Consider the following 8653-nt stretch of genomic DNA (forward strand, 5'->3'; position numbering starts at 1 on the left):
TACACAAACCTTCATTTCTTTGGTTTATATACAATTTCATAAAAACACTGACCTTATTTTAGGGACACAAACACATGTAAGAAAATCCTGGTAACTGCTAGAGCGAAAGAACCAGTTCAAGAAAAACGTTTTAAAAGCAGAGCTTGCTACTTATACTTACGCCAAAGAGTCACCCCTATAGGACTTCTTCTGTTGCTCAGAGGTGGCCTGTCTCTCTAAACCAACTCAGCAGGTGAACTCATTGTCCTCCCCACTACGTGTGACATAACTCCCAGGGACATAAATCTCCCTGGCAACATGGAACAGAACACCCAGGATGAGCCAGGACCCGGTATTACCAGACTGAGAAAGTCTTCTTGACCAAAAGAAGAAGGAGAGAAATGAGACAAAGTTTCAGTGGCTGAGAGATTTCAAACAGTTGAGAGGTCATCCTGGAGATTATTTTTATGCATTATATAGCTATCCCTTTTTAGTTTATGGTGCATTGGAGTGGCTGGAGGGAAGTACCTGCTGTGCTGTGTTCCAGTAGCCTTGATTCTTGAAGACGGTTATGTAATGACATAGCTTTTACAATGTGACTGTGTGACTGTGAAATCCTTGTGCCTGCTGCTCTTTTTATCCAGGGAATAAAGAGATGAGTAAAAAAAAATGGATAAAAAAATAAATAAGAGGGGGGATAAGGGGTAAAATAAATTGAGTAGACTGAAATACTAGTGGTCAATGAAAGGGATGTATGGTATATATGAGTATTTTTTTTAGTTTTTTATTTTTCTGGAGTGATGCAAATATTCCAAAAATTATCATGGTGATGAATACACAACTATATGATGATATTGTGAGCCACTGATTTACACCATGTATGAACTGTATTTGTGTGAAGATTTTATCAATAAAAAGTTTAAGGAAAAAAACGACAACAGAGCTTGTCCTATGGTCCTCACTTCTGTCTTATAGATGATATTACAGTGTCTTTACAGATGTAGAAGACACTGCCCCATGGATCTGTCTAGAGTTAAGCCTCTTCTGCTGGAAGGATTTAAAGACAGATTAAAATGAAGAAATAACTAAAGAGAAACTAAAAGATTAGAATGTATTCATATTAGTAGGCCCCAAAAGTATAAGTCCTAGAATAATTTAAGAATTTGGTAATTAATAGGTAATACTTCTGAGAAATCATAAAAGTTGAGCATGTAAGATTCTTTTTTTTAAATATTTTTATTATATACAATGAACTGACATAACCAACATTCTTGACATGGTTACAATCAAAGGAGCATACATCATCACATAGTTGTGTATTCATCACAATGACCATTTTTTTGAACATTTATATCTCTCCAGAAAAAGAAAGAAAAAAGAAAAAGACTCATACATGTCATACCCCTTAACACTCCCTTTTATTGACCACTAGTATTTCAATCTACTCAATTAATTTTAACCTTTGTTCCCCTTATTATTTATTTTTTATCCATTTTTCCCCACTCACCTGTCTATACCATAGATAGCAGGAGCATCAGACACAAAGGTAAGTTCCTTGAGTACATGTTTTTCTTATTTCAGTGATCCCCAGAAGATGGGAGCAGGGGTGGAGTGTGGAGGGCAATTCTGTTTGTAATCTAAACAGACTTCAGATCAAAGGATTAGCTCGCTCAAAATAATATTTTGCTTGAGAAATAAACTGATTTAGAAAATATTCCAATATGGATCATCACTATTTTCATTTTCATCTTACTAAGGAAATAAATTTTAAAACAATGTGAGTTTTTTGCAGCATTTATTTCTTTAATAAATAAATATTTTCTTTGAATCCAGACTCAGGACCTCCATAGGAATTTAGTGGTATTATCTTGCCAGAGCCTCTAGTCTACAAAGAATGAACTAAAAATTCAGTTCCATTTAAGGAATAAGGGCTGGGCCAAATTGGTCCTGAAAATCCTCTGACTTTTTATCCTTATCTAGTACTCTTTTTTCTCCATTGCTTGACTCTAGTTATTAAAAGGTTTTCAGATATCTCCACCTTCAAATTTCAGATACTTTGGAGTACCTATCTCAATTGTAAAAGAAAAGCAATCACTCACATTTTGCTATAGTACTCAGAATTTCACTGTAATACTCATTGCAACTAAAGATGAACTCAATTCCTTTTATTCTGATTCAAATTTACTATCTTTATCAAGGAGAATAGTATAAAATTACTTGGCAGTCTCTCATAAAACTGTATTTCAGGGTAGACCCAAACAGTCCTAGTTGATAAAGGTCTTCTTTATAGAATTCTTGCCAATAAATACGGAAGAGATGACACAATAAGATAATCACCATTTTGCCACCACAAATGAAATCACTGATACTGACATTATCAACAGTAGGATCTTTTAGCATCACTAGAAGTAGGGTAGTCAGCCATAGTGGGCCTCTGAATAAGATACAGTATTAAGCACTAGTAAGCAGTCTTATCAGAAACCTTAATTCTTAAGTCTGATTTTAATCAGGCCTTGTATTAGTTAGGGTTCTCTAGAGAAACAGAATCAACAGGGAACACTTGCAAATATAAAATTTATAAAAGTGTCTCACGTGACCACAGGAACGCAGAGTCCAAATCCACAGGGCAGGCTGTGAAGCCTACAACTCCAATGGAGGGTCTGGATGAACTCCGCAGGAGAGGCTCACCAGCAGAAGCAGGAATGGGGCCTGTCTCCTCTGAGTCCTCCTTAAAAGACTTCCCGTGATTAGATTTAGCATCACTAATTGTAGAAGACACTCCCCTTTGGCTGATTACAAATGGAATCAGCTGTGGATGCAGCTGATGTGCTCATGACCTAATCCTATGAAATGTCCTCACTGCAACAGACAGGCCAGTACTTGCCCAATCAGATAAACAGCTACCACAACTTGGCCAAGTTGACACATGTCCCTAACCATGACAAGCCTCTAGAACTAACTTCCACTTATAGGAAATACAGAGAACAGAGCAACAAATCGACACCAAAATGAAGTAAACAAAGCCCAAATGTAAGTAAGTACATAAGATACGTGACCCAGTTCCTGCAACTAGTCCATCTCTCTCTCTCTCTCTCTCTCTATCTCTCTCTCTCTCTCTCACACACACACACACACACACACACACACACACACACACACACACAGGCGAGGGAAGGGAGGGGAGTGAGGAACTGCCCTAGATTAACATAGACATAAGGCATAAAATGACCAAATGTGATCTGTGGCCTCAATCCCGATGTGAACAAATCATCTGTAAAAAAACATTCTTGGAGCAAGGACAAACATGAACACGGTCTAGCTATCAGATGATACCAAGGACTTGGCTTGATATAAAATATGTTATCAAGTAATAAAAATGACCAAACTGCTAGGAAACTCTATAGGGTCCTCTTCTGTAGATCATTTCACCAATCTATCCCTGGGTGATCTGGGGAATAGAGAGGGAAAGAATCAGAAAAAAAAAACCAAAACAACAGAGTCCAATTCATAGCCAGTATACCCTAAGAGATATCAGCACTCTGAACAAAAATACAATGACCAACTACAGTCACATATTATAAATTGAAGAAGTCTATACAAATAACTATATTATTTTTATTGAGTTTACTCCAAAGCCATGTCTCCTTTGACCACATAACAAACACAAAGGGTAATAATAATACTATTATTATTTCCATCTTACAGATGGAGAGATTAGGAAACTGCCCACGGTCACATGCCATAAAGAGAAAAAGCTGGAATTCAAGTCCAAGCAGTTTGAATCCAAATTCTAGATGCTAGATGCCAACACTAAATTCTATTTATAAAAGAATGAAACATAATGTAACCTAAAGAAAAATTCAACATTTAACATAGCTTTCATAAATTTTTCAATTCAATTTTCAACTTTGCAGCAAAAAGTAATAACAAATTTAAAAAACTGAAAATTAATTTTCTTTACAATTTTTTAATTTTTCTGAACAGTGTTGAACAGAACTGATGAGGTAACCTTCTAGTGGGGGTAAGAGACAAAAACCAGTCAACACAGAAATCCTAGAATGAGCTGAGACTCAATATCAAGGAATTGAGAAAACCTTCTCGACCAAAAGGGGGAAGAGAGAAATGAGACAAAATAAGGTGTCAATGGCTGAGAGATTCCAGAGTCGAGAGCTTATCCTGGAGGTTTTTCTTATGCATTAGATATCACCCTGTTAGTCAAGATGTAATGGAGAGGCTGGGGGGAACTGCCTGAAAATGTAGAGCTGTGTTCCAGTAGCCATGTTTCTTGAAGATGATTGTATAATGATATAGTTTTCACAATGTGACTGTGTGATTGTGAAAACCTTGTGTCTGATGCTCCTTTTATCTACCTTATCAACAGATGAGTAGAACATATGGAATAAAAATAAATAATAGGGGAACAAATGTTAAAATAAATTTAGATTGAAATGTTAGTGATCAATGGAAAGGAGGGGTAAGGGGTATGGTATGTATGAATTTTTTTCTGTCATCTTTTTGTTTCTTTTTCTGAATTGATACAAATGTTCTAAGAAATGATCATGATGATGAATATGCAACTATGCAATGATATTATGAATTACTGATTATACATATAGAATGGAATGATCATAAGTTAAGAATGTTTCTGTTTGTTGGTTGTTATATATATTTTTTTAATTAATTAATAAATAAAAACCAGTCAACAACAGAATTTCAGAGAGTGACAGGTACTACAGAGGAGACAGGGAGGAAATGTATATTTTCCTTTGGAGACATTTAACTGTAAAGGTAAACAGAAGGGTGGATAGGCAGTCAGAGGAAAATTGTTTGTTGTAATTTTTTATTGTCTGTAAAGATGAGCAATATCAGAGCCTGTATACAAGCTGACAGAGATGACCTGCTGGAGGGGTGCTGCTGATGTAAGAGAGGGCACAAATGCAGGAGCCAAGTCCTTGAGAAAATATGAAGAGATATGAGGCAGGGCAAGGACCTGGCATCTGAGAAGAACAGATGCACTTCTATATTATAAAGAAAAGGAAGATAACAAACTTGGGTCCTAAAGAAGGTGGGTTTCTAGATGTGGTGAGGGGAAAATAACAGAACGTCTCTGAGAGCTTCTAAACCCTTCATGAAGTATGAAACCAACTTAACTGAGTGGAGAGGGATAGGCTGCTGAAGAGTTTACAGGGTGGTGAGAAGTTTGAAATAGTTATAGGCAAAACAATCTTCTTAGGAATCAGCACTAGCTCTTTTGGACAGCACAGAGTGCCCACTTCCAATTTTTGGCTTTGAATCTCGAGTTCTCTAACAATATTTAACCACTCGAGGGCAGTTATAGAAAAACCAGATAAAGGGCAAGACAGCTGAAAATAGAGGAAAAAAATTATGAGTTAAAAAAACACAACATATCCATGAGACAAACATGAAAGCCACAGTGTCGAATCAAGCCATGGTCTACATATCTCTATGAAGGAATTCTTCCAAACAATATATTTGTTATATTTAGTTATGACATAATCATGAAGATTAAAGATAGTTTCTTTTTGGTCATGAAGTGCCAGGAGTCACTTATTATTATTTTTTTTAATGTTCCCTGATAAACTGCATGTTGATTCCAGAGATGATTACATTTCATGCTTGAAGAAACTCTCTGATGTTCACTGACATTTTCAGTGATGATTTCATTTAAAAGCAAAAAATAAAATGTAAATAGCTCCTCACCTCCACGAATACACACATATCTACATTGCTTAATCTCAAAATGCCCAAATAGCTGTCACAAGGCAAATGGGAAGGCAGATGCTTGCATAGATTGACTCCTAGCACCTAGTAGAAGCCACTATTCAGGTGCATGTTCCACAATGCTGGCTGAAGACCCAAAACATTTTGGGGAGTATGCATGTTCTCCCTATATTCAAGGGGGAAGAAATAAAGACCCCACATCTCAATGGAGGCATGTTAACACCATAAGGAAGAACATTTGGGTGGGATAGTGTATGTTTATATAGATGGCCATTTTTGGAAAATAAAATCTGCCACACTAGAAGAATCTATATCAAGGCAAATTATGAAATGTCAGAACATCAGGGATAAACAGAGGATCCAAAGTAGGAGAAAATGGTCATACACAAGGGAATGGGGATTAGAATGACATCAGACTTTTCAACAGCAACACCTGAAGCTAATGGAACAATGACTTCTGAAGAGGGAATCTAATTTTCAATCTAGAATTCAACACCCAGCTAAACCACATTCAAGTGTGAGGGTAAAATGAAGCTATTTCCAGACATTAAACTTCTGAATTCAAGATGGAGTTTCAGACTTTAATGTGTCTTTTCTCAGGAAACTACTAAACAATATGGAAAACATGGGATCCAAGAAAATGGGCGTCAACAAAGGAGGAAGGCACAAAAAATTCCCAAGATGATGTCAAGGGAAAGTCCCAGGATAAATGTGTAGCAGTCCAGAGAGCAAACCACTCCAGATTGGAGTATGAGAGGGAAAGTTCCAGGAGGACCATCTCCAAGAAAAAAAGAAATGAAACTGAGGGATTACCTGAATATATTGAAAGATTATCAGTTCTTTCATAGAGTTTGAGGATGAATCAATGAGTGTGCAGAGAAAATAAGCAAATGTAAAACCAGCAACAAAAGAGGCACTTATTTAATTCATGAGAAACAAAAGTAATGTAAAAGAAATGTAATAATAGGGGGTGCAAGGGGAGTTCAGTGGTAGAATTCTCACCTGCCATGCGAGAGACCAGAGTTCGATTCCTGACCCATGTACTTTCCAGAAACAAACAAAAATTCAACAAATGGTGCTGCAATTAATGGGATACTCACATGGAAAAAGAATGAAATGTGACCCCAGGCATATAGTATACAAAAAATTTAAAAAATAACAGTATCTTGCATAGCTCATTTGTGAAGAATGGGTATACAGTCATAGTCACATATATACACTGAATACTGCCTTAACTGGGAACTGTAAAGTATGAATGAGTAGAGAATGGACGAGTGGTTGTGTGGGAGACCTAAGTCATCAAATTCCAAAGTAGAAATCCACAGATAATATCTAAAGTTGAAAAATTAAGAAACAGCAGTATAAGCATTAAAAACAAAATAATTTGAAGGTAAAAATACCAGAAGGAATTGCTAAGAGTTTAAAGTGGTGGCCTCAAGGGGAATGGAAAAAAGGAATGGGGAAGGATGGGACAGGGGAATGCTTTTTTCTTTACAAGCCTGTTAGTACACTCTTTTTCTTCTATGCACATAATTAACTTTGTTAAAACAGAAAAAAAATTTTCAAACATTTAAGTCTGCTGATTTTGAATCAATATGTCCTTAAATATGTCACATTATCTCTGTACTATCTGGTTAATAAAGAATATACCTCTATTCCTATTCACAAAGGATAAAAGGAAATAAAACAACAAACATAAAAGGCACTGAGCACCATAGACCCTACGTGTAATTGTCCTTCAAACATGCTACTGTTAGGTTATGAAACTGCTGGTATTTGACCATTTCTTAGTCTAAAAAATGGCAATTTCATATGGTTCAAACTAATAAATTATAATACTATATTACTGAATTAAAAATTGAGCTGTTATTTAAAGCAAAAACAATTACTGATATGAACGTTCCATGGAAAAAATTCTACTTTTAGTTATTAGAACTTGTTTTGCTTAACAAAGTATTACCATATATGCTATTACCATCACTAACACATCATTATTAGTGTTTCTAATGAATGTAAATAATACATTGAATAAAATAGCAGTTAACATAATAGAATCTATTTTGATGACACAAGTTATTTTAGAATTTTTCTTCATTATACTACAGAAATCCTAAGCTGAGATGGTAAAGATTTTGACTGACAGAAAGCTGAATAAAAGGTTAGGTTGTGTTAGGTCCTTTGGTTGATACAAAAATTAGCTAAGTCACTCTTGCAAAATGAAAGTTCCACAATATTGTGGTATAGTACAAGTCTATTTCAATGATAATTCCGGTTATGCTCTTGTTTATCTAAGAGTTCCCCTTATGGTCTGTTTGAAGGGGATTCCTAAAAAATGTCTTAGCCAGTCAAGATACGCAGATTATAAATGTATTGGGGATGCCTCGATATTAGAGACACTAGCTAAAGAAGCTCTGTTTTTAAATGAACTAAACCGAGTTAAATTCATTGAAATTAAAAATGTATTTAATTCCTACATCATAAAACCAAAACATCCCCAATTGAAAAAATCAATTTTTATCAACTTTAGCAAAAAAAGAATTTAACCATGGTAACGTAAGGCTAAGGGCTTTGCCAAGCATAATGGATCCTGTTCCAATCAATGGAAATTTTCCCCTTCAAATTAAAAGCAAATGTTTGAAACAGAAGGAATACACATAAACAGATGCTATGGGAAATTGTTTAGTTTACATTTCATTTTTACACTCAAATTTCAGAAATTAAAATACATGTGACTAAAAAATATTCTTTAAGAGACTCTTAAAACGTATCAACATGCAATATAAGAACCTCTTAATTTCTTTACCACCATTATTTTAAACCACAAGATCATAATAAATATTTTGGAGGTGTGTTTCTTATAATGGGGTTTAACTAATTTCCCACTTCTTTGCAAAATTTTAAGGGCAAAAAGAAACTGAAAATCATTATGCAA

At 35.3% G+C, this 8653-nt stretch overlaps 1 long non-coding RNA gene across 2 annotated transcripts in view; it reads right to left on the reverse strand.

Moving 5' to 3' along the window:
* The window catches only part of LOC143651829 (uncharacterized), a 61026-nt gene extending 57854 nt beyond the window's left edge, over positions 1-3172 (reverse strand). For both annotated transcript variants that reach the window (XR_013160256.1, XR_013160255.1), the window contains exon 1: positions 161-3172. This is a non-coding gene — a long non-coding RNA (uncharacterized LOC143651829). The remainder of the gene's footprint in view (positions 1-160) is intronic.
* Positions 3173-8653: the final 5481 nt, after the last annotated feature.

Source organism: Tamandua tetradactyla, chromosome 12 (genome assembly GCF_023851605.1).
Source record: "Tamandua tetradactyla isolate mTamTet1 chromosome 12, mTamTet1.pri, whole genome shotgun sequence".
Lineage (NCBI taxonomy): Eukaryota > Metazoa > Chordata > Mammalia > Pilosa > Myrmecophagidae > Tamandua > Tamandua tetradactyla.